The 27677-nt window shown below is 41.6% G+C and overlaps 1 protein-coding gene across 14 annotated transcripts in view; it reads left to right on the forward strand.

The window, feature by feature from the left end:
- The window catches only part of KLHL32 (kelch like family member 32), a 241027-nt gene that overhangs the window by 9575 nt on the left and 203775 nt on the right, over positions 1 to 27677 (forward strand). The window lies entirely within an intron of this gene.

The raw sequence follows: 27677 nt of genomic DNA on the forward strand, positions 1-27677 counted from the left end.
GTGATGGCACGGTACCCCCCAGTATCTCAGCCCGGAAGGAGGATCGTCTCATGGAAGTCGGCCGCAATTCTCTCCCTGGCCAACTTCCAGGCTTCCTACATGGCAGTGCCAGAGTTGATAAGGCCTTTTCTCAAGGCTGTTCTCACAGAACAGAACAGAAAATCCCTCACTGGTAGTATTTCTGTGGAGTGAGGTGACGGTGATGCTGGGGGCAGGCACAATGACATGGTTTGGAAGAGCAAGGGGACTCAGAGTCAGATGCCTTGAGTTTTCAGTTCTGCCTGGGCAGGCTTGATCTCAGAAGTCTGTATCTCCTTCTGTATACACTGGGATAGCATTAAGAATCATGAGAACAAAATAATGTATTTTTTAAATGCTCTGTTTATGTTAAAAATGCTCCGGTAGTGCTTTTGAGTGGTCATTCTGGAATGTTGCTTTAGAAAATGATACATTCTGGGATCTTTCTTTAGAATATTATGTATTATCACCGTTCTACAAATGAGTCTAGCCCAGAGGTTTGCAACGGGACCAATCCTCAGAATGACCTAGAATTGTTTTAAAAATGTAGATTCCTGGAGCCTCCTTGTTTATTGTGTTTGAGTCTGCATTGGTGCTGAGCAAGTGCATATTAAAAAACTTTCCCTGAGTGATTCTCAACGGTAGGTCTAATTTGGGAGCTGCAAGCCTAGAGCACAGTGGCCTGCTTACACTCTTTTTCTTATTCCTACCTCCCTAGAATTATCCATGCCACCTGGATCTGGGCCTCAGCTTTCTTGTCATCCACACTCAAAATAGCAAGTCAGATCAGTTCTGAGGTCACATAGCTCTCTGGATACTCAATGAACCTTGAAGCAGTGCAGGCAATTCTTTACTAAACAAGTGCCCCGTCTTGATAGAAGTCACAATGTGTGATTAATATCTTCCCTGCTAAAATAGAGAAGTTATAACTTTCCACTTGGATTTGTGTACAACTAATCAGGTGTATTTCTGTGGAGAGGATCTTTATAAATGTCCTCATTATAATGTCCAACATCGAAGTTGTTAGATGGATTTAAAAAATGTACATGCCTGTATAAGATAAAGTCCTATGCTTTTAGTTTATACCTTTTTAGACTGAGACCATTGATGGTGATTACCCGGAATTATATGAGCCAAATGGAGAATGCTGTTTCTCCTGTGCATGAAATTTTATGAGTCATTGATCTCATAGGTCAGTAGTGAACTGCAGCAGAATAGTGTAAGGTCTTTACGGCAGGATTTTGGGAGCAGAGAAGTTACAGTTTCGAATTGTCATTCGCTCTTTATTTTGGGGAGGGTTCAGAAGGTGCTGTGCAGGTTTTTAATAGGCTTTTAAATGTAATTTCTGTTCTTAGAGACTGAAATAGGCTGAAATAGTATGACTGTGTATCTTTTGTGCCTCAGGGGAAGGAATTTTGTGACCTTCTTAACTATCATGAACTTAAAGCATCAAAATATTTCTATTATCAGGAATTTGGGGAAGATAGGCAAACTGTTTAAGCACCCATATATAGATAAGGAAATGAAGAAACTTGCCATTAGACAGCTTATGGAATTATAAATTAATTTTAGACATCTATGAAAGTGATCAGGGTTTTGCATGGTGAGAATGTTGCCTAATTACAAGTTTAAGAGAAGTCATTTTGAGGTATGTCAGTGTATAAATGAAAGGCACATACCATACTTCTATATTTGCCCCTCCTAATTTAATTAATCATCAGTAAAGCTCTTTGGTGGTTTCTCTGACACTGAGTTAGGATAAACCAGCTTAATCCCTATTGCAGAAAAGTACCCCCCTGCCCCCGCCGGAAAGTTTTTTAATACAAATATTTTTGAGTTGAAGAAAAAGATTTTTTTGACCTAAAGAATGACCATTTCAGAATTGGAATTGTTGTATTGAGCTGCCTTCTAGAAAACCAGGTAAAATGCTTCGTTTACAACTTTGCCCAAAACAGGGTTAGGGTATATGTTTCTGCCTCTTATGTCAAGGACAGGAGAGAGAGAAAGAGAAAGAGAGAGAGAGAGAGAGAGAGAATGAGAGAGAATCAAGGAGAGGGAGAGAGAGAGAGAGAATGAGAGAGGGGGTAAGAGAAAGGAGAGGGGTGAAGATAACTGTAAAATTCATTTACCATCAGTTAGTTTTGAGACTGCAGCCTCATTAGGTGGTTAGCATTTGGCCATTCTGCCAAAATCATCTTTTTGGCCATCTGTGCCAAATTATAGGAAGTAATGGCCTTGGGCACAGCTGCTGAGTCTAATTTGTATTTCTAACTCACGTATTAATGATAATGATCACATAGAGAAGTCTGGTGGCCAAATGTTCAGAATAAATGGAGAGAATCAAACACACACATAAATTTAGAAGTGCAAGAAGGAAAAATTGCATTTCATGAAATGAGAGTATTACTTAAATCTCTAGATAGGAATCCAACCTTTCCTACCTTCATCTCTCTATAGTAGCTTTCTTCTAAGGAGAAATAACTCACCAGAGAGATTGACCTTGAATTTTGGCACTTCTTTGTGATGCTTCATGAATTTTGCTCTAACGTTGATATTTTTATAGGAGGTGGATTTCGTTCAAGTATCCCGACATCCTTCGATTAGTGCTTTTTCTAGCTCAGCTGGATCCTTTAGGAAGAATTGCTCAGGGATGAGTGACTGCCATTTGGGGTCACTGCACTTTTATTAGTTAGCTTGGACTACCTTTCCAAGCAGGTTAAGACTAATGTCATTAGAAGTATAATTGAGAAGTTATATAAGAAAAGCTGTTCAGCCATCCTCAGGATACAAGAAAGACCAAGAATTAGGATTTTAAATAAACATTTCTACGTTTTGCATGGCCAATTCATTTTTCTAAAATACTTTAACTGATGAATGTATTGGAAGGAAACTCACCCTATAGTGATGATGATCTTTAAAAGAAAGTTGTCAAAATTATGGGAAGTAATTTAGGCTTCAATAACATAGCAGAGTGACAGAATTCCTGATACATGCTTTTAAATTTGCTTCTTCCAAACCTGCCTCATCCAGGGTCTCTGCATCTTTACTTGCTCAAACCCCAAACCTTGGAGCCATCCTTGGTTTCCTTCTCTGACAACTCCTATCGAAGCAGCGAGGAAGTTCTGCTTGTTCTACCTTCAGTACCCCCAAATCTGACTGTTTCTCACCACCTCACCACATCCTTGCTACCACTGTTAGCCCAGTCAGCATCACTTCTTGCTTGACTTACTGCAACAGGTTCCCAGTGGGTCTCCTGTGCCTTGCACTGATTCCCCTCACTGCAGTGGCCAGAGTGATCCTTTCAACACCTGACATAGGGTGTGTTGCTCTTTTGCTCAAAACTGCAATAGCTTCCATCCCAAGAACCAATACCCTCTGCACCATCTGTCCTCCCTCTTATTCCCTGTCCTCACCTTCTATTCTTTCCTTGTCCACTCCTGCTCTAGTCTCGCTGGCCTTTTCTGCTTTAGAACCTGTGCACATAGTTCATGGGTCTCTGTGCCTGGAGTGCACCTCCTCCTGGCTGTCCCCGACTCATGCCCTCACCTTCCTCAGGCCTTTTCTCAGAGGTTACCTTCCGTGTAAAGCCCTCTGTGAGCACCCTATTTTAAAACTGCCAGCTACCCACCAGCCCCTGCCCCACTCTCAATTCTCCATGTCCTGTATTACTGTTCTTCCGCAGCTCTTACTGCTTTTGAAGAATAGTTTTACCGAGGGATAATTTGTACACCATAGAGTTAACCCACTGTATTGAAGTACAGTTTCAATAATTTTTAGTAAACGTATATGGAGTTGTACAGCCATTAACACAATCCATGTTTAGAACATTTCCATCACCCCGGTAAGTTCCTTCGTGTTACCGAACACAAACGTCTGCTGCTTGGGGCGCATCAGCTAGTAGACAGCCTGAGTCTCTTGGTTTGAGCAAAAAGTATTTGCAGCAAGTAAGGAGATAGTTCTCAAAGAACTGTCTTGTTTTGGGGTTAGTGCAAGAAGCTTTTACTCAGTGTGCTAGGGGAAGGAAGCTTGCTGCATGAAGGAATTTATACATATTTTGTTACTGAGGCACTTCTATTCAGCTGCTCATGCCTAGCATGTCAACATGCCAGTGCATACGTTGTATGCTCATAGAAAAAGGAAAACCCCACCCATTGGAGATCTTAGTGTTAGAATGGGCTAAAGGTAACTTCAGGGCAACTCAGGGGGCATCTGCACATGTCCTCAGCTCCAATCTGGCTCTAGCTGGCACACTCAAGGGAGGTAAATGATGAAACACCTGTGTATATGTCTCCTCGGTGAAGCTTCTCATCTTGCACAACAGACACATTCTTTGCCTGCTCTTGTCCCTTCCCAATCTTCGCCTCTGCTGATTGCTTGCAGCCCTCTGATCTGAGTAACTCCCCATTGGGTCCCAGCTAACCCTTACACCCATTTATAGTTAGGCCCAGTCCCTGGTCATCCTGGGGAGCCTCCATTCTGTGTCTGTATTTGTCTTTCTAAATACTTAAATACTGATCTTAACTCACTTTGTACCAGCAGTGCTTAGCACTCTGCTCAGAAAATGTGGGTTAAAGGAGCTGCATGTCAGTGTAAAATTAAAATATTACCATATTTCATGTGTGTCGGACTTTATTTGCAGATAACTGGTGTGCTATCTTAATATTCAGTGATCAGGGCCCCTCTGTTTCTCCTTCCTGGTATCTTAAGAGTCCTCTCTCCTTCAGATCTGGTGGCTGCTCTTGTGATTCAGATCCTCAGCACTGCAGCTTTCTTACTGGTCTCTCCATGCCAGTTTCTGATTTCTTCCATCCCTTGCTGTGGACGCTGTTGGAGTGTTATCTTTAAAAACATGGCTTCCATTATTATCTCCCTCTCCTTTCTAAAAACCCCCAGTGACTCTCTAAGACCTATGGCTTACTTAGTCTCAAAATGCATTTCCCCACCCACCTTCTGATTCTTCTGGATATTTATAGATGTTTATACACAAAACCTAGTAAAGGTTCTGTATATAAACATGATTTTAGGAAATACTGATTTCTAGGCAACCTCCAGTATCATGTATGTCTGATTCTTCCTGAGCCTCTTTGTCAGGTAATACATACTTTATTTAAACACACACACACAAACACCCACACCCACACCCACCTACCCACCCAACCCCCCCCCCACACACACACACTTACAAAACACTTGAAGCCTGTGCAGTTGACTATTGAAAGGAGTCCAATAATTTTACCTGTATATTTTCCCAAATTGGGTATTTTCACAATTTTTTAAAATATTTATTTTTGAGAGAGAGACAGAGGATGAGCAGGGGAGGGGCAGAAAGAGAGGGAGACACAGAATCGGAAGCAGGTTCCAGGCTCTGAGCTGTCAGCAAAGAGCCCAATGTGGGGCTCGAACCCACAAACCGTGAGATTGTGACCTGAGCCGAAGTCGGACTCTCAACTGACTGAGCCACCCGGGTGCCCCTCAAATTGGGTATTTTCAAAACAATACACTTTCAAATTTTATTTATGGTTTTAAAAAAAATGTAAAAAAAATTTTTTTAAGTTTATTTATTTTGAGACAGAGACAACATGAATGGGGGAGGGGCAGAGAGAGAGAGAGGGAGAGAGAGAATCTCAAGCAGGCTCCACAGCACTGTCAGTGCAGAGCCCAATGCGGGGCTCAAACTCACGAAACCATGAAATCATGACATGAGCTGAAACCAAGAGTCAGACACTTAACCGACTGAGCCCCTTAAGTGTTTCTCTTCCCACTGGTGTAGCAAAAGAAATTTCTAGGGTTAGTTCCATTAGTTTTGTTTTGGAAACAAAACAACATGTGTCTGGCCAAGGCCCTCTAGCATCAGCATCAGCCCTTAGCTCTATTTGGTTCACTGTTCCCTGCCAGAGGGTACTGGAGCAGGACAGGGTCTGATAGTGGAGAACTTTTCTTCCGGGATCCAGCCTTAACATATGCTTCTCATGTGCTACAGACATCACATCCGACTTATTCCCTGCTGTTGTTACTGCTTCTGGCTGCTCTGGCCCTTCTTGATGGCTAGTGATTTTGAAACTGCTTTTGGATTACATTGTTCCCCAGCCACTTATGTCCTCCGCAGCCAGTAGGCTTTGGCTGTTTGCAGCTGCCCTTCTGTGTGCAGCCACAGCAGCAGCAGCGGGGGCGGGGGGGGGGGGTGTATCAATTGAATGGCTTTGAAGACAGCCTTAAGGCTGAATCCTGGTTCTTTCATTTACTGGTTGTTTGGTCTTGGGAAAGTTATTTATCTCCTGGAACCGAGTATCCTCATTTGTACCGTGGGACGGTTACACCTATTCTGCAGTATAAATGTGAATCAGGTATAATAATGTATCTAAGGTTCCTTGCCAGCACAAGGTAGACATTCGGTCAATTTTTGCTGTCTAGTATTAAGGTTATCCTTAAGCGGAAGCAGGAGAGCCTGGGGAGCTCATGGTTTCTCCTTTTTCATTGAGGAGAACAAGCCTTTCTTCCCATTATTACCTCACCCTGGGTGTGGGGGTAACAAGAATGTAGGCAATCTCATTTTGACCACCACCTATGATTCCCACTACCCAGTCTCTCAGTCTCTAATGCTAATGAGCAGCTTTGACTCATGGACCACACCTTATCTGCTTGGCTGAACCCTATCCCCCTCCATGCTCACATTTCAGGATGAAAGCTATAAAAAATGTTGTGTTGTTGTTGCTTCTTGAATATGCTTATAGAGGCATTGCCAGTTTTCTCATTAATATTTATTCTGATCTGTCAAGATCTGTCAAGTAACGATTCAACACATCGTTACTGGGCATCTGTTGGGAAATCAGGCACTGTGCCAGGTGCTGATGAGTCAGTGGTGAACAAGACAGATCAGATCTTTATCGTCTTGGAGCTGACACTCTAGTAGAAGAGATGGACATTCATCAAATGATCTCATAAAGAAAGGGTAAAATTGCAGTTGAAGTAATTGCTGAGAAGAAGAGGTTTGCGGTGTTACGAAAATTGTAAAAAAGGTTTTGAGCTGCTCTGAGGAGGTGGTGAGGAAGCCTTCCCTGAGAAAATGGGGTGAGGGGTCTGAAGGATGTGACAAGTTAATGAGAAAATGGGGTGAGGGGTCTGAAGGATGTGACAAGTTAATGAGGTGAAAGCCAGAGGATAGAGAATGCTTCAAGCAAAGGAGAAAGAAGTCCTATGCAGAGGACCAAAGCAACACTGGGAGGAAACATGGCCACAACAAGGTACAGGGGTGGACAGAGAGCCAGGGACAATGTCGGGGGAGATGATGCTGGAACAGGGGGATGGGCAGGACCATACCTGGGCCTATCATGATACCAGTCTTTATCCTGAGGACAGTGGGCAGCCATTGAGCAAGAGTGACAGGACCTGGAAGGCTAGCAATGGCTTCTGATTGGAGGAGAACACTCCTTGAGTATAGGAAGGCATTGGAGTCCATTTTTCTGGTTCAGATCAGAGATCTATAGCTCATCCTGGAGAGGCGGGGTTAGAGAAAAAGAAGAGACCATTTAAGTTCTGTTTAAGAAGTAAAAGTTTTAGGCCTAGGTGATGGAGTAGATATTGAGAATGAGGGAGAGAAACCTAGTGACTGCTAACATCTATGTGGGTGCTGGTGCCATTCCATAGAGCCGTATGGGGGGACGGCACATGTGCGTGGATGGTGGTACATATCTGTACAAGTGTGTGATGGTGACATTTCATGCAACTGGGTATATGCTGGGGCTATTCATCGAGAAAGGAATTCTACAAGAGAAACAATTTGGGGGAGAGGTGAGATGGGGAAAGAAATTGCCAGTGCAGTTATGGCAATATCAAATTTGAGCTGTCTTGGAGATGTTTAAATGATCATGTCAAATAGGAGGTTATTGTATGTTTGGACATCATAGAAGACTCAGACCTGTGATACACTTTTTACTAGAGTTGGAATTACCTAGAGACAGAGTAGATTATTAAACTGAATCCCATGGAACTACAGCACTAAATGATTAGGTACAGAAGAGGGAGGAGGACAAAGGAGAAAAATATGTAGCCAGAGACGAAGGAGGAAAACTTTCCTCCTTGAAGATGAGATTATAGAAGCCAAGGAAGTAGTATGATTCAAGGAGAAAGCATTTATCAGTTTTGAACGCTGCTAGTATCCAGTAGGTCAAGGACTGAAAATGATGGTTGATTCAGTGACAGTCAAGTAGGGGTATGCACGGTGACGTGGAGACTAGAGGTGCCCGGCAGCCCCGCCTTCATCACTTTGCCACCGTGTTAATTACCAAATCATACCATCTTCCCAAGTGGTAGAATAGAAATTAAATTTGAGTTATAGAAAACAGGGAGGTGAGCTTTTCATTTCCTTGCACACCGGAATCTGCAGTAAGATTTGTACCTGCTCTCTAAATGGTGTATGCTTATTTAGCATACTTTGTTGGGTGCTTGGGAAAATTTGTAACATTTTGTTTCCTGGAGTCTTAGTTTTCTCACGTTGTATGGAAGTTAGTCAGAGGTGCTCCATGTTCTGAATAGATTCACAGAACAGTAGGAAGATAGGAGTGCAGTACATCTATAACCGTCATCTAGGCCTAATATGAGCATCCTTAACAATATGAGGTTGGAATTGAGAAAGGGAAGACTTGATAGATGATACGGAATGCACAATCAAAAATAGAAACATGAAATGCACAATCAAAAACTGAGCATACTTCAGGGTAAGAAGCCTTCTGGAAACCTGAGATAATTAACACGTTAGGATTTACTTCAGAGTACCACTGATAGCTCATTAGCCTTTCCTAGGTGTCATTTCTGCCTTTATATTTTTGAGAACAAATTTTTTGAGACTTCTTCAAAGGTTTGCTTACCAGGTTGAGATTTCAAAAAATAAATTTCTCTGAAAATGCTTTTAAAGGTACAGCTTTTATGATTCACATGTTCCAGTAACAAACTAAATTTAACTGGCATATCCGAAAAGCCAGCACTACTTTGGGTATAAAATAAAGACTGAGAAAGGCATATTTTGTTCTTTCAACCTGGGTGGATGCTAGTTTTTAAAATACTAATTTTGATAAATATTCCTACTAAATAATTATTCCTTTCTATTTAGTAAGTGGCCAGATGTGAATTTCAGTATTTGATTTAAAGCTGATTGTTGTTACTTTTTTTTGAAAGCTTGTTTATATCCCCATTGAGAATTAGCATAGTTAGCTAGATTTTTTTAAAGTTTATTTATTTATTTGGTGGGGGGAGGGACAGAGAGAGAGAGAGAGAGAGAGAGAGAGAGAGAGAGAGAATCCCAAGCAGGCTCCATCCACACTGTTAGTGCAGAGCCTGATTCAGGGCTCAAACTCACAAACGGTGAGATCATGACCTGAGCAGAAATCAAGGGTCATGTACTTAACTGATAGCCACCCAGGTGCCCCCATACTTAACTAGATTTAATTTCTTAAATTAGTTTCCTGAATGATTTAGATACATTTTAATCAAATGAAACTATAGCTCTGAGAAACTGATTTCATTATGCAAAAGAGGTTTGATATGTAAACCTATTCAGGTGTAAAACAATTCAGGTGATGCCTGGATGTTGTACATTGTACTTTGTGCAGTCCATGAAATTCCCTTTGACCAACACCTCCCTAAAAAGCAAGCCCAGGAAGGTGCCTTCTCAGTCTCCCCATCTGGATCCTCTGTGAATGGCATGGGATGGTGCCACATAGCTGCTCTTTTCCTTTCTTTTACCCTTTACTCATCTGTCCCATCTGCACAATGAGAAGACCCTGAGGAAAATTTGTAACATTTTGTTTCCTGAAGTCTTAGTTTTCTCGTGTTGTGTGTGGGTGGCATATGGGTTAGGTGGGGGAAGTAGTTGTCATGTACCTTTCTGAGAATCTCATAGATGGTGTGGATCTTCCTTCCTGTGCAAAAATCCATGTATGCATATGGATTCAGAAAAAGGGTGGCATATATTGGCAGGGGCTGTTGCATACTTAAGTCTGTTTGTGGATGCCAGGTTAGAACCTTCTGCTCTGACCTGTCTTGGGCACCAGGATCTGAAGGAGCTTCTTCAGCCCCATGTTTTCTTCCAGCATTCTCTTGCTTTATAGCCAGTGGTGACTCTACAGTCACTGCTCTAAGTTCAGGCTCTGTTGCCATTTGCAGCCTCAGGTCAGCTGACCCCACTAATTCTGGTCAGCCCAACCTGCCACTACTCCCAGCACTGATGCTGCCCCCTCTCTGTCTTTCCAGCTTGTGACCCCCTGCACATAGTTGGTGCTGTACACACCTGATCCCCAGCACACTTCTTTACCTCTTTCTTAGTCTAAGATCTGTGCACCAAATTTAGCTCGATACCCACTTCCTCCATGAAAGCACTTTTGATTAGCCCTACGTTACAATATTTTCCCTTGTTTTAGAATTCCTCATCTTCTCTGCCACTCAGTTTCCTGCACAGTTGTGTCGTGTTGCCTTCTGTTGCTCTCTGGTTATATGTTTCCTTAATTAGAAAGTATTACAATGGTAGAAGCCATGTCCAAAGTATTAGAGCAGGAAAGGACATTAGCAGCAAGATCCTTAATCTTTATTCTACCTCAGCAAATCAGTAGCTGTGATTTGCTGCAGCTGTGATGTGTGTACACATGTGCACATTAAGAATATCCTCCAAGAGTCATATTCAAATCTCAGTGAGGGCAGGAGAGAGGAGAAGGTACAGAGAAATTGAAAAAGCTTTTAGTCAGGTGATTCTGATCCCTGTCTACCGTCACTAGTCCTTGGGTGTCCTCATTCTGCAGAGAGCCACTCACTAATGCAGAATAGTTTCTGACCTAGCCTAAGTAATAAGCGGGCAATCTCTTTTACCTCTTTCTTGCCCACATGCCTTCGTAAAAATTAAATTAAGCACTCAGTGCAAGAGATTAGGGGAGGGAAAGTAGGCAAAAAGGGAGAAAAGAAGTGAGATGGATTGTTCATGCCTCCACTTGATGCACACATACACACACTTACCTACACAAACATACATATACATAATGCAAAATCATACGTTTGTGTACATATACACATCCTTACACACGCATGCATACACACCCTACCTGCATATACACACTCCTGCACAAACACACGTTTGTACACACATACGCATCTTTACATGCATGTGTGCATGCACACACACACACACACGCACACTCATTCTCCCATCATGGGGTAGTGGACTATCATGGGACCATTTTTTCCCTCAAAATTTCCTTGAAATGTATTTGGTTTATAATAGATGCAGATTCTGTATTCTTCTAGAATTGTCTTTTAAAAGGCTGGGTCTGTGGTGGTGTTCACAGAGGATCCATGCAGTAGTAGGATTTTTACTTCTATTTCAAAGAAGAAGGAGGAAAAACTTGACACTATTTTGCCAAGAAGATTTCTCACCTACGCACAAGTTGACACCTGCTTTACCTATTTCTGCTGATCTCCAGTGTTGGATAATTTCACAAAGGCTGCGAAGAACTCTCCAAACTGATTTAGTTGGATCACTACTTTCCACATGATGAAGCAGAAGCCCCAGGAGAGCAAACTGGATTTCTTGGGGAGACAGTAGCATAGCTGGGACCAGGACACAGCCTTGCATTCTTTGGTTGGTCTTTGGTTTTATGGCCCTTACCGTGTCTTACACAGCACATGTTCCATAAGCCTCACTTTTTCTTTTTACAGTTAAGTACTTTGAGCTTCCTGCTGTTTTTCCCTTGCCATATGCACAGACACTCACCCCAACCATCTGGGGAAGGGAAAAGTCCTATCTGGCAGGGGAATGAGTATGCAGATGCATTCTTTTTATAATTACTCAAAAGGAGATTGTTAAAGGTATGATTTATTTAGCCGGCTTCTTCAGAGCTAGATTCCAAAGGCATTCTCATATTCAGAAAATATTTTATTTTGTAGCAAACTCTCAGGACGCTCATTTTCTCAATCTGTGCTCTTACTTTTCAGCATGTGTCTCTGACTAGAGTAGCTCACTGAAAGCTAGTACAACACCAGCATTAATTTGACCCCCGGCTGTATTCTTTCCCTGTCAGTTCCTGTCCTCCAGGCTGTTGCTCATGGTTATATCAAAGATGGGAGCAGCTGGAATCAGATGCCTGTGATTATTAAGGCGGTAATTACTGATCATGCCGACACTGGCGATATTAACTAGTGCTTAATAATTGAAAATGTTACCTATGAGGCAAGCATAGATTCAAGGTGTCAGAATAAAAGGCATTATCTAGAATATCTTAGGCAATAATGAAATGTTTTCATTCTTGTTTTATTCAGATATTCTGCCTAAACATGCTCTGTGGAGATAATGAACTTCAAGTCTTAATCCATTGTCTTTTCTAACTTCTTTACAAAATACAATTATGTAATAGCATCTGGCAGAACACTGTTTTGGGAGAACAAGTCAGTTTTCTTAGATCTCTCCGGTTCTTAGGAGAGAAATGTCCCATCTGCCACAGTAGCAGAATGAGTTTGATGATGCCGTGAGCTTATAATGTACCTCATCGTTTAGAAAATCCTTTTAAACTCATTTCAATTAGTGTCACCGAAAGCGTCATGCAAGAGACCCTTGTCTTACGGAGAAGTCGCTGTTGCCTGAGAAAGGCTAATAGGTTTGCCCAAGTTATACTAGTAGAAAGTTGTGAGGTTGGGGTAAAACATGAGGTTTTTTTTCATGATTTCATAACACTTTTCAAATCTGTGAGGTGGCAGAAAAGTCTATAATGTATCGTTGGTATGTTTGTGAAATATCAGAACTGTTTTCTCTGGTCGAATCTTCTGGATTTACTCTTCATCAGAAGAGTAAATAGTCACAGGAGGGAAAAACTGTTAATGGACAGATAGAACTTTCTGCATTGGAAGAATGATCATCTTCGTTGTTAAGTTTATAACTCTAAGAATATAACACTACTTTGATAACTCTTCTCACATATGGGGTATGACTTGTGTCCTATGTTATATAGCTCCAATATTTACTGAATTTATGGATCTCTTATGAGCTACCCTAAACAATTTGGAAAGCATTTCCTTGAGAAATTTGATGTAGCTTCAGGTACTTGATTTTTTTTTATTATTTTTTAAATGTGTATTTATTTTTAAGAGAGAGAGCACAAGCAGGGGAGGTGCAGAGAGAGGAGGGAACAGAAGATCCAAAGTGGGTTCCACGCTGACGCAGTGAGCTTGATGTAGGGCTCAAACTCACAAACCTTGAGATCGTGACCTAAGCCGAAGTTGGACGCTCAACCAACAAGCCACCCAGATGTTCCTATTTGTTGTTGTTTTAAATTATTACTCACTCATCCAGCACATCGCTGTGGTAATTCTCTGCTAGTTGTGGGCAGTGCATAGCAAGGCTAACTCCAGCGCTTTTCCTTTGCTCACCACGATGCCCATAGTGATGCTTCCCTTCCAAAAAGCTAGAAGTTCATATCCACCTCCCTTAGATCAGAAGTCCCAACATGTTCCCGAAGATTGGGGTGTATCTGGAGAAGTTGTGGCATAAGCCCTAGTGGAGATCACAGATCTTGTGGAGAGAATAAAACTTACAAGCTTACTTCTAGCCTAGTGGGCTAGTGTCTGAGCAAAGGCTTGATTCCAAGTACAGCACAGTGTTTGCTGCTCAGCAGCAAGTGCTACCCTGGCCCAAGTTCACTTGGAATCAAGTCCAAGTCCTAGAAAGAGGGAGATTCTTTACAAAGAGCAAGAAAGATACAGAAGCATCGTTTGACTGAAACTCCTTTGGCATCCAGAGTGGACACTGGCATTGGTGAATTGGAAGTAGGAAAGGGCACTCTTGAGCAGTGGCTCCTTCAGGGAAGTGGTTTTGTGGCACCCAGGGAGTGTTACAGTCTCTCCTACCATTGCCAGTGATTTGGGCGTGTGCTTGCACCCCTTTCGTGTACACCTCAGTAGACTGACCAGCAGACATTGCTGCATAGAGTAGACAAGTGAGAATAATGGGGGCTGAGAGCACAGGTCCAGTTTTTTTTAAATGTTTCTTTATTTTTGAGAGAAAGAGAGCAGGGGTGGGGGGAGGGTAACAGAGAGGGAGACAAAGAATCTGAACCAGGCTCTGAGCTGTCAGCACAGAGCTCTATGTGGGGCTTGAACCCTGAACTGTGAGATCATGACCTGAGCTGAAGTCGGATGCTTAACCGACTGAGCCACCCAGGCACCCCTATAAGTCCAGTTTTGAGAGGCTGTGAGACAAACTCTGGAACTGATGAGCTGGTCTCCCCTGTCTAGTGGGAGTTTCTGCGGTTACAGGTGTGGGGTGTGACGCCAGACGTGGAATGCTTTATAACAGTTTCTGGGAGTACAGTTCTTACTCAGGTGGCTGGGAAATAAGACTTTACACAAATGATAGGGTGTAACTTGTTTTGGTTTATGAGAAAATGTTCATTTTACCAACGACAAATCAACAGAATTAGTAACTTTTTAGACATTTTAAGTGTTGAGTTTATTTAGGACAAAATTTTTTTTTAAATTTTGTTTTAGTTGATATACACCATTCTAGACAATCTTAATCACTCAGAATTATATATAATATTTAGTTTTAGTTCCTAATAAAAATAAAATTTTTACATAAATCCTTCATCCAGATCCCATTTACCTTGCTTGATTTTTTTCATAGCATTCCCTCCTATAATTTATACCCTATAATTTACTTATTTGCCATGTTTATTGTTTGTTATCTGTCTTCCTATGTAGAAGGTAAGCTCAGTGAGGTAAGCATTTTGCCTGCTTTGTTCACCAGTATATCCCATGTGTCTGGAAGGATACCTGTGATGAGGTAGGCACTCAGCCAATACTTGTTATTGAGTCAAGAATCAGTCATTTCACTGCCTATGAATTTGGAATTATTACATGTGTTTTATTGTTTCGTGAGGAATAGGGGGCTGGAGAATTTTTTTATTGATACTGATACTGATCGTTGGGCAGGTTAAAGTATGGCAGCGTGGGGTGGGAGGTGCTGGTAATGGAAGTCCACTTCTGAACTTGTGATTTTCATATTCTGTTTGTTTTGCACTTCCTAGACCATTAGCTCAGAAGCATATTCCAACTTTGCTCCCACAAACCTGGAAATAGGTCCTAATGAGATCATCATTCTTACATCTTCCTGTCTGTCCCTTTCCTGTTCTTCCAGACAGATTGTTTCATATCTTGGTTATTTTTTTATTAATTTTTTTTAACGTTTATTCATTTTTTGAGAGACAGAGAGAGACAGAGCATGAGTGGGGGAGGGGCAGAGAGAGAGTGAGACACAGAATCCGAAGCAAGCTCCAGGCTCTGAACTGAGAGCACGGAGCCTGATGCGGGGCTCTAACTCACAAACCGTGAGATCATGACCCGAGCCGAAGTCGGACGCTCAACCGGACTGAGCCACCCAGGTGCCCCTCATATCTTGGTTATTAAAAAATAAATACATAAAAGAGTTTAACGTAAATGAGAAGTGACTGGTAAAGGAAAAAGTGAAGGAATGGGCATAACAACACAAACTGAACAATATTAGAAAAACGTGTACCATTCGGTTCTAGATACTTAGTAAGAGTGGGAGCGTATTTCATTCTAGATGTCCTTGGCAGTCACTTTAAAATGTGAAGCTTGATTAGTTCCTGTATTTAAAACATTTATGAATAAAACAAAACCAATCATGCAGGAGCATCGAATGCTAAGGTTAGAAAGAAATCTCTCTCAAGATTCTTGTTAAATAGAGCCCTGCATAGTGAAAGTAATGAGCAGTATCTTCCAGGCATCTTTACAGGGTTACACATCATCGTCTTTGAGGCTTTGATTTACCTTATACCTCAGTACATAGAATTATGGTATTTCAGGAGTATAGATGGGAGATAAGGTAGGGTTGAAGTCTGCAGCCCTTTTTACTCTTGGCATCATGATGACAACAGCTAACACCTTGATATATTTTATTTTCATAGCACTGTTCTTAGTGCTATACTTACTTATATTGATTCATCAAACCCACCCTTATACCTGTGTGGTGAGGTAGATTGTGTTATTAACATCCTTTTACAGAATGAGGAAACTGAGACACAGAGGGGTTTACTTGCCCAAGGTCATATTGCTTGTGGGATGGGGGTTGGAACCAGACAGTTCCACTACAATGTTTTCACTCTTATCCTTATGTTATATGCCTTTCTGGATCCCAATGCTAGAATTTAGAGGGTCCCAAAGAGAAATAGCTATGCTGAATATTTTCCAGAAAATTATTTATTATAGCCGACATCTTGGAAATTACTAAGCAATTATGGAAGAGAGTTTGTATTCTGAAAAATCCGTGAAGTCCAGCTATTCTGTATTGCTAATGCTGGGTGCAGCATCGTCTATGATGAGGGGTGTAAACTCTAGTCAGACTTGCCTAGGTTCCAGTCCTGCCTCTGCTACTTTCTAGCCTGCTGACCTTGGGAAAATTACTTCACCTTATACCTCAACCTTGAGGTTGGGTTCATATCCTCTGCTTGGTAGTTCACGCTAGGTGGCGTTCCTATTAACTTCTCCAAAGAGACCAAAATGTTTTTTTTAATGGTATATAGATGAAAAATATTCTAAGACATGAGAGTTTCTGAGATGTAAAGAAAATTTTTGTGATGTAGGAAGGTAAGACTGTTTTACTGTGATAGTTATTGAAATCATAGGATATAATTTTCACGTGCCTTCTTCATGAAATAAACATGATGGTTTTACTTTCGTGAATACTACATAATACTGTATACTCTAAATCCTATGTATGGCTAGGATATCACCAAAGGGCAATAATATCTTCATTAGAAAATGAAAAAGAACCCCAGAACTTTGTGATCCTAGCTCTTGGGCATTGGGGAAACAAGGATTGATAAAGGAAGGATTCTACTTCAGTCATTGTAAAATATCAAACATGATGGATTTGACAGCCTTTTTCCCCTCCACCTCCCCTACACTATTCTGAGATTCATCCTCCTACTTCTCAAGCTTACCCAAGCCTATTGACTGAGCCAAGAAAACAGACTCCACTCTCCTCCTCTTCTTCTGACTCATGCCAAAAAGTCATGTAGCAATTCAAAACATGTCTCAAATCACAAAACATAATGTGGAAAACTTTCTTTTCCCTGACTTTGGAATATTCCTTAGTATTCTGACATTTGTGTAATCAAGGGAGTACTAATTAAAAAAAATTTTTGTGCATGTTTTATTTATTTTTGAGAGAGAGAGAGAAAGAGGGAGAGAGCGAGCGAAAGCGGGGGAGGGGCAGAGAGAGAGGGAGACACAGAATCTGAAGCAGGCTCCAGGCTCCGAGCTGTCAGCACAGAGCCCGACGTGGGGCTCGAACTCACGAACCGTGAGATCATGACCTGGACTGAAGTCGGACACTTAACAGATTGAGCCACCCAGGAGCCCCTTTAAGTGGTATTGTAGATTTAACTTCATTTCTTCAGAGGCTTTACTGACCATTCAAACTAAATGCTCTTTGATTCTGTCACATCACGCTGTTCTGTTCAGTGCAGCACCCAGTTGCTATCCAGTGTTTTCTTGTATGCCTATTTGCTTTTACTCCCCTCTAGAATCTGTGTTCTAAGAGAATAGGGACATTGTCTGTCTTGTTTTAAACTGTGCCTCCTAGAGGAGGGAGTGGCACATAGTGGGAGTTAATAGTTTCAGATAGGTGAGTATTCCAAAAATCCTCATGCATTTCGCTTCATGTGAATTGGCTCTTCATAGCTCCAGCTCTGATGCTCTGGTTAATCAGTGTTCTCTTTCTGCTATACTTTTTCTGCCCTCCGTCACATTTGGTCCACACTTGTTACTCATTAACCTGGATCCAGAGTCCCTGAGTCCATTTCCATGGTTGCTGCCATCTTTTTTTTTTTTTTTTTTTTTCAACGTTTTTTTTTTTTATTTATTTTTGGGACAGAGAGAGACAGAGCATGAACGGGGGAGGGGCAGAGAGAGAGGGAGACACAGAATCGGAAACAGGCTCCAGGCTCTGAGCTGTCAGCACAGAGCCGGACGCGGGGCTGGAACTCACGGACCGCGAGATCGTGACCTGGCTGAAGTCGGACGCTTAACCGACTGCGCCACCCAGGCGCCCCGCTGCCATCTTTTTATATAATGTTGACTCATTTCAAATTTGTTGAAATTTAGATTTCACTTTTTAAAAAAATATTAATATCTTCTACTTGACTGAATCGCTCATAACAGGCTTATGCAAGTTATTAATGACACATCTTATATAATTTCATAAGACAGTATCTTAAGAGTTTCCCAGTGAGATTAATGATTTTGCACTGTTTACAGATATTTCACAGTGTACTTGGTATTGTGAATCAGAAAGTACAACATTCCTATTTTTGTTTCACCGGTAAGTTGGATATTTCTCAAAGGTATTTTAGTGGTAGTAGTTAAAACTAAGGACAAGAAACTCAGTGTAAAATGGTTTGCCATTGACAATTGGAATTAAATTATACTGACTTTAAACATTTTTGTTCAAATCAATATTCTGTGGTGAGTGTAAAGTTTTGATTTTAGTATTTTGAGTGCCTCATCTTGCTGCTTAGTTATTCTGTGCATAGAGGAAGAAAAACATATTTTTCCTCCACCCTTCTGAGTTCTAGATCTTTGTATACCTGTAACAAAAGACAGATTTGCAAGATAAAAGCATACAAATTTATTTAACATGAGTTTTACACGACATGGAACCTTCATAAGGAAATGAAGACCCAAAGAAGTGATTAAAATCTGAGCATTTTTATGATAGGTTTGATGAAAAGAGAAAATTCTTGGAAAAAAACGTGATAGGATAAAAAATGGTATGAAGTAAGTATAGTAGTGTGGGAGAAACAGCAAAGCTTGTTCGTTCAAATTCCTCCCGCATCTTGGAGAAAAGGATGTTCTTTTCCTCCGCGTACAGGGAGGGTACCTCTCATATCAGGGTTTTATGACCTGCTTCTGGGGAATGACAGAAAGTCCTTACTGCACATGTGCTTTCTCAGCTTCCTTCAGCTTGTAATATTCAGAACTCCAAGGTGCCACATTTTGGTGTAGTATGTCCTGAACCCCCCCCTCCTTGTATAAAGCAGGACAATGGAATATTATCTTAAAATTGAAGATTCATAGCCAAGGGATTTTTGTGAAAGTGAAAGTTTTAAAGTGATGTTCTTTTCCTTTCCTCCTTGCCTTGCCTTGCCTTTCCTAGTTAATTAATTATTTAAAGAAAAAGAGAGATAGAGGGAAAGTGGTGGGGGGGGGGGGGGGGCAGAGAGAGAGGGAGACAGAGAATCCCAGGCAGTCTCTGCAGCTGTCAGCGAAGATCCCAATGCAGGACTCAAACCCACAAACTGTGAGATCATGTCCTGAGCTGAAACCAAGGGTCAGACAGACTGAGACACCCAGATGCCCCTGATGTTATTTTTCAGTGAAGATGAAATTTGGATTTCTGTTTGGTCTTTGTATCTTGAAATTGTTAGGATTATGTACCTATTCTGTAAAAGACTCAGGATGCCTTTTCAGTGACAGAGAAAAGTGTTTTTGGAGGTATCTGAACTTCTGCATCTGTGCTGAAAGACCGTTAACCCCCTAAATAAAAACAATTTATGGGGCATCTGGATGGCTCAGTTGGTTGAGAGTCTGACTTCAGCTCAGGTCATGATCTCAGAGTTTGTGAGTTTGAGGCTTGTATTAGGCTCTCTGCTGTCAGTGCAGAGCCCATTTCAGATCCTCTGTCTCCCTCTCTCTGCCCCTCCCCTGCTCACACTCTCTCTCTCTCAAAAGTAAATAAACATTAAAAAAAGAACACTTGATGAAAATGGACTTATTAGCAAGTCTTCTAAGAACAAGGCTCCTTCTAACACAGAGATGAACGGAACATGGTCCCTCCCCTATAAGCCATAGTTGTCAGTTAATATGTAGCTCAGCCCAGCTGAAGAAACTTAACCTCATGCCCACATCCTTCTTGCATTTTATTTTAAGGAAATTATGGTGTAAGAAGTGATGGCCTTTGTCACTTTTCATGTTAAAAAAAAACACAGAAATTTTGCTTTACAGTCATTTTAATCTTGTTTGCCCTTAATTCCTGGTGTATGATAAATGCTATTTTAATGTTATACTGAAACATTTGTTGCATTGTGACAAGAGTGAGACTATGGTTAGTGAATTGTTAGAGTCAATTCTTTGTTATTCATCCTGGTCAGATCTGTGTTTTCATGGAAGATCAAATATTTTGTCTGAGAGAGTTAGCATGTTTATCACAGGCTTTCCAGATGAGAAGTTCAACACACACAAGAACTTGGAGTATAAGTTATATATTTGTACTAGCTGGAGACACAGGAGAGCTTACTGGTTAAAAAGGGTAGGTTCTGGAGGTAGACTGCCTGGGTTTTCACCCTGGCTTCCATACTGATTGTGTCACCTTCATGAAGTTCTTAATTTCTTCAAACCTCAATTTTGTAATCAGTAAAATGGGTATAGAAGTGGAACTTTCTGTTAAAAGGCTTCCTGTTAAGGATAGCAGATTGAATACATGTCTGTTTCTCTAGCTGGTACAGGGTTCTTGCCAGAAGTATAACTGGAAAATCTTTGGCTGTGTTGTATTTCTGATCTAGAAAGCCTTCTCCTTTCTCTCTGCATCCTTTGGGGCTCCTCTGCTTAGCCTCCCTCCATCATTCTTCTTTTTTTTTTTTTTAATTTTTTTTTGAGAGAGAGAGAGAGAGAACAAGGACGTGCATGAACAGGGGAGGGGCAGAGAGAGAGAGGGAGGGAGAGAGAATCCCATGCAGGCTTGACACTTGGTGCAGAGCTAAGTGAAGTGGAACCCCATCACATGAACTGTAAGATCATGACCTGAGCCAAAATAGAGTTGAATGTCCAACCCACTGAACCACCCAGGTGCCCCAACCTCCCTCATCATTCTTACTGACAGCCATCTAGCCCTTGGGAAGGCAGTAGGCGGTGTGGTGCAGCAGGATGTAACAGGGCTGGATTTGAGTCTCAGCTTCACAATTACCATTTTTGTTTTTGTTTTTTAATCTCAAAGCAGTTCAGCCTGCTGAGCTTCAGCTTTTGCTTCTGAAAAATGGACCCGTTTAGTTCTTACATTGCTAGATCATTATAATTAAATGTAATAGTACATGCACTCCTAGACTTCTTATTTAGGCACTTGGAGGGGTGCCTGGGCGACTCAGTCAGTTAAGCGTCTGTCTTTGGCTCAGGTGATCTCATGGTTTGTGGGTTCGAGCCCTGTGTTGGGCTCTGTGCTGACAGCTCAGAGCCTGGAGCCTGCTTCCGATTCTGTGTCTCCCTCTTTCTCTCTGCCCCTCCTCTGATTGTGCGCTCTCTCTCTCTCAAAAAAAAAAACACATTAAAACAATTTAGACACTTGCACTATAGTGTTCTAATGCTTCTTGTGGATGTTCTTCTTGTGGAGCTTCTAATGCTCCCTTTTCAAGGGAAAAAAATAGTAGTATATTAATAAACATATTGATTTAAGGTACCACCTCAGTTTTAGAAATTTAAAATGAGAGAAAGATTGTACATCTTTCATTAGAATAAAATTCAAACTATCTTTTACTATTAGAATACTGCAAATGTGGACGTTATATCTTACTTGGTAAGTTATTTGAAAGGCAGAGACTATTTTTAATTCTTTTGTGTCTGCCATCACCTCTTGTTCAGTGATTCCTGGAAATATATTAACCCTTTAGGAAATACTTGAATGAATGAAGAGTCTGTGTTTTAAAACTCAACAGTAAGACTTTCTCCATTTGAAAATGGAGTTTGGATTATGCCTATGTTATAGGTTGAGGAACTGTAAACTACATGTTTTCTATTTGTTAGAGGACAATCATTAATCAGAGGAGAATGTTCCTTTACTGTCTGATGAAGAACTTCTTCATAGAGAATTTTCTGATGAAATAAAATGATTATGTAAATGAGGCACACTGATTATTTTTTTGCCATACAATGTTATTTATCATACAAATAATTTGTATACCAGAAAATGCTCAAGATCTACATTGTGCCATCTATAAAGAAGCCGATGGATGGTTTCGTTTTCAGTACTGTAAGAGCTATAAGAAATTCTTTAATAAGAAGTTTTTATGGCAACATTTTTTAAAAGCACCTTAGGATGTTATAATTGCTGGTTAGGTTATTTTGACAAGATGGTGTAACTGATCCGAGCATTTTATGTTTCTATTCATAGACGAGTGATAGAGCTAGAAATTAAATTGAAGTGAGAGCTGGAAAGGGCTGTGCTAATGTGACACAGGGAGCTGCTGTGAACATCGTAGTTTAGTTTGCTCCTCAGGGTCTCCAGCTATATTCATGAGGTGACTATACATACTTTATCCTCTTTCTTACTAGAGAGATTTTGGATATTCAGTGCAGCATTTTATTCTTCTTAGGGCACGAATTTCATATTATAAACCAAAACGTTGTGATTCAATATATGCAAATAATCTAGCATCAAGATCTCATGTTCTTCATTCTAAAATGGAGATACATTCTGCTTTTATTTTTTCTCCTTTGGGAAATTTTGTGGGAATAATGGTAGTCCCGAGGGATTCGAGATAGGGAGCAAGACTGATGTGGATCCTGCCTATATAGACAGGATGAGCAAATAATTTATCATCCAAGCTGGAAAACAAAAGAGGACAATAATTACAATAATTAGTAATTATACTGGGACAGTGGGCAAAACTGGGATTACCCCTAAGGGGAATGGTCACACACTTAAGGAGCTCACTGCTTGGGGTTGGGGCTATGGGTAGAAATGAGGCTGAGGCAATAGAATCTGCCTTTCTAAACAAGTAATTGTAGACAGTGCTGATTATGGGGTAGGTATGGATGCATTGGTGCTACTGGAGCATGTCCAAGAGTAATTAACTCAGACCTGGGGATATCAGGGAAGGCTCCCCAGAGGAAGTGACACCTGAGATTTGCAGGATGAATAGGAGCTAACCAGGCAAAGCAGAGGGGTAGAGAGTCCTGGGCAGAGGAGATGACAGGTACCAGTGCCCCGAAGAGAGGATAGTTCAACATGGATGAACAGATCTGCATGACTGTGACCAGGAAACAAGAAGTCAAGTGGCAGGACACAATGCTGGAAATGTTGGCAGGGGTCCATTGAAGGGAATTTGACTTAATACCAACAGTTTTAAGCAGAGCAGTGAGATGATCGGATGGTGAAGGATTCTGCCTATATTCGTTTGAATGCCAGGTACCCGGGTATCGTGGCTGAAGCTGGGTCTCTACATCCCCCAGCATGTGGAGATGGGTGGTTGTTTCTCCCTTCCCTCTGTGGGTGGATCTGGCAACAGGACTGAGTTGGAAAGACATTTGTGGTCTTTGTGTGACAGACTGGTGGAGTTACCTATAGAAGACAGCTTCGTAGAAGCCCCCTGAGGAAGATAATAACCTGAAGTTATGCAGGAAGTGTGCAGGTGCGCATAGGTTTACCGTGGAGACAGACTTTTGGAAGGTGGCAGGTGCTTTAGGCAGTACTTCCACACCCTGGACCCTCATCCCTGTGCTTGGGCCTCCTCAGTACTTATGAAACCCTAGAAGAAGATGGCTCTCTGGTGGAACACACAAACTGAACGCCTAGAAGTTGGAGCAACTCCCCAGAGGGACTTTCCTCAAAGAGTGGTGGGTTTTACACCTGGAGAAAGGTGAGCACTGACTGGAAAAGTGAGAGCGGTGGGCCAAGTACTCCTATGGAGCAGTGGAGGACAGGCAGCTGCCTCAGGCCAGGGGTCCTAGAAGGTTGATGGTTTCTCAGAGTCACCTGTGGCCCAGCTTTGAGCAGAGCATGGGCTGTCCCAGCCCTGGAGGTAGGGACTCAGTGGGCACAGCACAGCCTGTGAGCTGAAGAGAAGCTCTGAAGAGACTGGTGGATGGAGGCAGCAGTGTCTGGAGAAGGCTCATTTCCACCATGGAGCAGAATGGTGATGGCAAGGACCCACTCTTGGTGGGCTGTGCCCACCCGTGGGAACTGTATTAGTCTGCTAGGGGTGCCTTAACAAAGTCCCACAGACCAGGTGGCCTAAATGGCAGAAATTTATTTTCTCTTGGTTCTGGAGGCTGTAAATTGGAAATAAAGATGTTGGCAGGGTTGGTTTCTTCTGAGGCCTGTTTTCCTGGCTTGTAGATGGCCATCTTTTTTGCTGTGTCCTCACATACTTGTTTCCTCTGTGCTTGCATGTGTCCTAAGCTCTTTTTTTTTTTAATGTTTATTTATTTTTGAGACAGAGAGAGACAGAGAGAGAGAGTGCGCACATGTGAGTGGAGAGGTGCAGAGGGAGAGGAAGAGAGAGAATCCTAAGCAGGTTCCGCACTGTCAGTACAGTGCCTCATGTGGGGCTTGAACTCACGAACCACAAGATCATGATCTGAGCCAAAATCCATTGTCAGACGCTTAACTGACTGAGCTACCCAGGTACCCCCTAAGCTCTTCTTATAAGGACACCAGTGATACTACATTAGAAGTCACCCATATAACCTCTTTTTACCTTAACTACCTCTCTAAAAGCCTTATCTCTAAACATAGTCACACTCTAAGGGAATGGAGGTCAGGACTTGGATGTGCAACCTTGGCAGGGACATAGTTGAGCCATAGCAGGGACCTCCTTGAGAGATAGCAGTCAGTGGTGGTTGTAGGTCTTCATCCCCTGCTGGTGGCTTCTGTGGCTCAGGTAAGCTTAGGGCCATTTTTGTTTGTTTCAGAACAACCTCAGATGTGTTATGGCCCCATTTTTGACTTCCAGTGATTGATATACTACCTCGCATAATAACTTATTCAGTCTTTGGCCATTTTAGATTATTGGAAACTTTCTGCATTTTGAGTTGGAGGTGATGTTGTCTTAGCATTCCAGCCTGGGGACTTTGTACTCACAGCTCTCGGTCTTGATCTCTTCAGCACTTCAGGGTGTGACTGTGTCCTGGAATACATTCCCTTTGTTAGTGTTAATTGTGTTAGTGTTAATGTTATTGTTAAGAGTGTGGCCTCTGGAGCCGGTCTGCTGGTTTGGAAACTTGGTTTCCCTACCTCACAGTTGTGTGGCTTTCAGCAAATTACCTGACCTCTTTATGACTTAGTATCCTGATCCATAAAAAGAAAGAGTAAAGTGCCTAATGAATTAAAGAAGAGCAGGAAAGCACCTCCTATGCTGGACACTTGCTAAGTGCTGTCACCTGCATCATTACCATGGCCTCCCTTGAATGTGGCCCTGAGGAACAACTGCATTGCCACACACGTGAGGGCCTGTGCAGGTGGGGAGGACCAGCGTTTCCCCTCCTCTTCTCATATCACCTGAGTGTCTATCAGTTTTTCTTCCCCTAATCTCTTGATGAGTTGTCTTTTATTGGTGGTAATAACAACCAGTGTTTATCAAGTACTTTACAGTTTCAGAGTGCTTTTGCTTTTGGTTTTATTCCCATACTGGCCCTGAGAGGTATAGTTTATTATTGTCCCAATTTTCTATCTGAAGCAGCTGTGTCTTGGCATACATTGACTTGCCTAAAGTTATTATGTCTGGTAAACACTGGATGGGGACACAAATGGAAACCTCCTTTTCTTGTTTACCCATGTTTTTAATTACGCACATTAAAGTACATGTTTATTGTAGGAACATTAGAAAGTACGGATGACCAAAAGTTTTAAAATCTTGCACATGACAGTAATCATTATTAATATCTGAAATATGTATTTTTACAAAGGCAGTTTTATATAACACAGTATGTATTGATTTATTACTTGGTTTTCTCTTAAAACATGTTAAGTATTTTCTCACATTAATAAGTATGTATCGGGGCACCTGGGTGGCTCAGTCGGTTTAAGCATCTGACTTCGGCTCAGGTCATGATCTTGCGGTTCATGGGTTCAAGCCCTGCATTGGGCTCTGTGCAGGAGCCAGCTTCGGATTCTGTGCCTTCCTCTCTCTCTGTCCCTCCCCTGTTCATGCTCTGTCTGTGTCTCTCTCAAGAATAAATAAACATTTAAAAAAAATTTTTTTAAAGTATGTATCTGCCCCATCATTTTATTTTATTTTTATTTTTTTAGAGTGAGAAAGCATGAATGGGGGTGAGAGGGGCAGAGGGAGGGAGGAAAGGAGGGAGACAGAGAGAGAGAAAGAGAGAGAGAGAGAGAGAGAGAGAGAGAGAGTCTCAAGCAGGCTCCATGCTCAGTGGAGCCCGATCCCATGATCCTGGGGTCCTGGGACCTGAATGGAAATCAAGAGTCAGGTGCTCAACTGACTGAGCCACCCAGGCACCTTCTACATTATCATTTTAAATTACTGCTTGGTTCTTCATTGAAGGATATATACTATTCAATTCATTTCCTAACATACAGATTGCTTCCATTTTTTTTTTTTCCAACGTTTTTTATTTATTTTTGGGACAGAGAGAGACAGAGCATGAACGGGGGAGGGGCAGAGAGAGAGGGAGACACAGAATCGGAAACAGGCTCCAGGCTCCGAGCCATCAGCCCAGAGCCTGACGCGGGGCTCGAACTCACGGACCGCGAGATCGTGACCTGGCTGAAGTCGGACGCTTAACCAACTGCGCCACCCAGGCGCCCCCCATTTTTTGCTCATATGAACAACACTCCAGTGAACCCCCTTGAGCATATATCTTTGCACACTTACCTAATTATTTCCATAGGATGGGTTTTTAGATGTGGAATTTCTAGATCAAAGGCCTTGCCCATTTTTAAGGCCTTTGATACATATGTACAGATTGGCCCCTGGAATGAGTACCCATTTAAACACTCACCTGTGTGTATAAAAACATCATTTTCCTTGTTCCCATTAGCCATCATCATTCTTTGCCAAGGTAATTGGAAGGAAATGGCATCTTATTGTTGATTTATTTACATTTTTGTTACTAACCAGAGAAAACATTTTTGTTTACTGTTCCTTTATATCTCTACTCTGGTGATTTGCCTGTTTAAGCTCTTGTCCTTTATTTCCTATGAAGCTATTCATCTTTTTCTCATTGATGTGTAAATATTTTATATATTGAAAATATTAATGAATTATCTTCTGTTTCATGCTCTTATGACAACTCTTCATAGTTGTATAAATTCCTAGGTTTATTTTTTTTAATCTCATGTGATTCTTGAGTTATACTTCCTCCATTCTGATAATTATTTTTTTAATGAAATACAGGAACATTTCTGGAGTCCTGTGAACCTCATCTTGTCCAATTCTACCTGAGGCTGACTGTGTCATCTAAAATGTTCAATTTTACTCCCAGCCATTCTCTTATCTACACTTTTGTAGAGTGTGCCCTCCATCCAGGATATTTCCATGCAGGAGGTGGGGAAGAAGAGTCAAACTAACGTTGACTCTGTACCAAGCACTATACTAAATGCTTTCAAATATGTAAAATGTTAAACAGTACAGAAGACCTGGAAGCTTTGCTGCATGTGCTTCCATAGATTTCATGGATATTGGATCTCCTGTCCCAACTATTTGAGATGTGGTTACATGTCTGTCACCATATTGAAAACAATGGGTGATTCAGTGTGTTCCATAATTTAAAGACTTTGCTCTCTCCCATTGTCAATATCTATTTATCTGGGATTATTCTGCTGGGCTGGCTTACACTGGGTGTGTATCCTGGCAACCTTAGGTGAGATCCATCTCCAA

The sequence above is a fragment of the Neofelis nebulosa genome, chromosome 6 (assembly GCF_028018385.1).
Source record: "Neofelis nebulosa isolate mNeoNeb1 chromosome 6, mNeoNeb1.pri, whole genome shotgun sequence".
In the NCBI taxonomy this organism is placed as follows: Eukaryota; Metazoa; Chordata; class Mammalia; order Carnivora; family Felidae; genus Neofelis; species Neofelis nebulosa.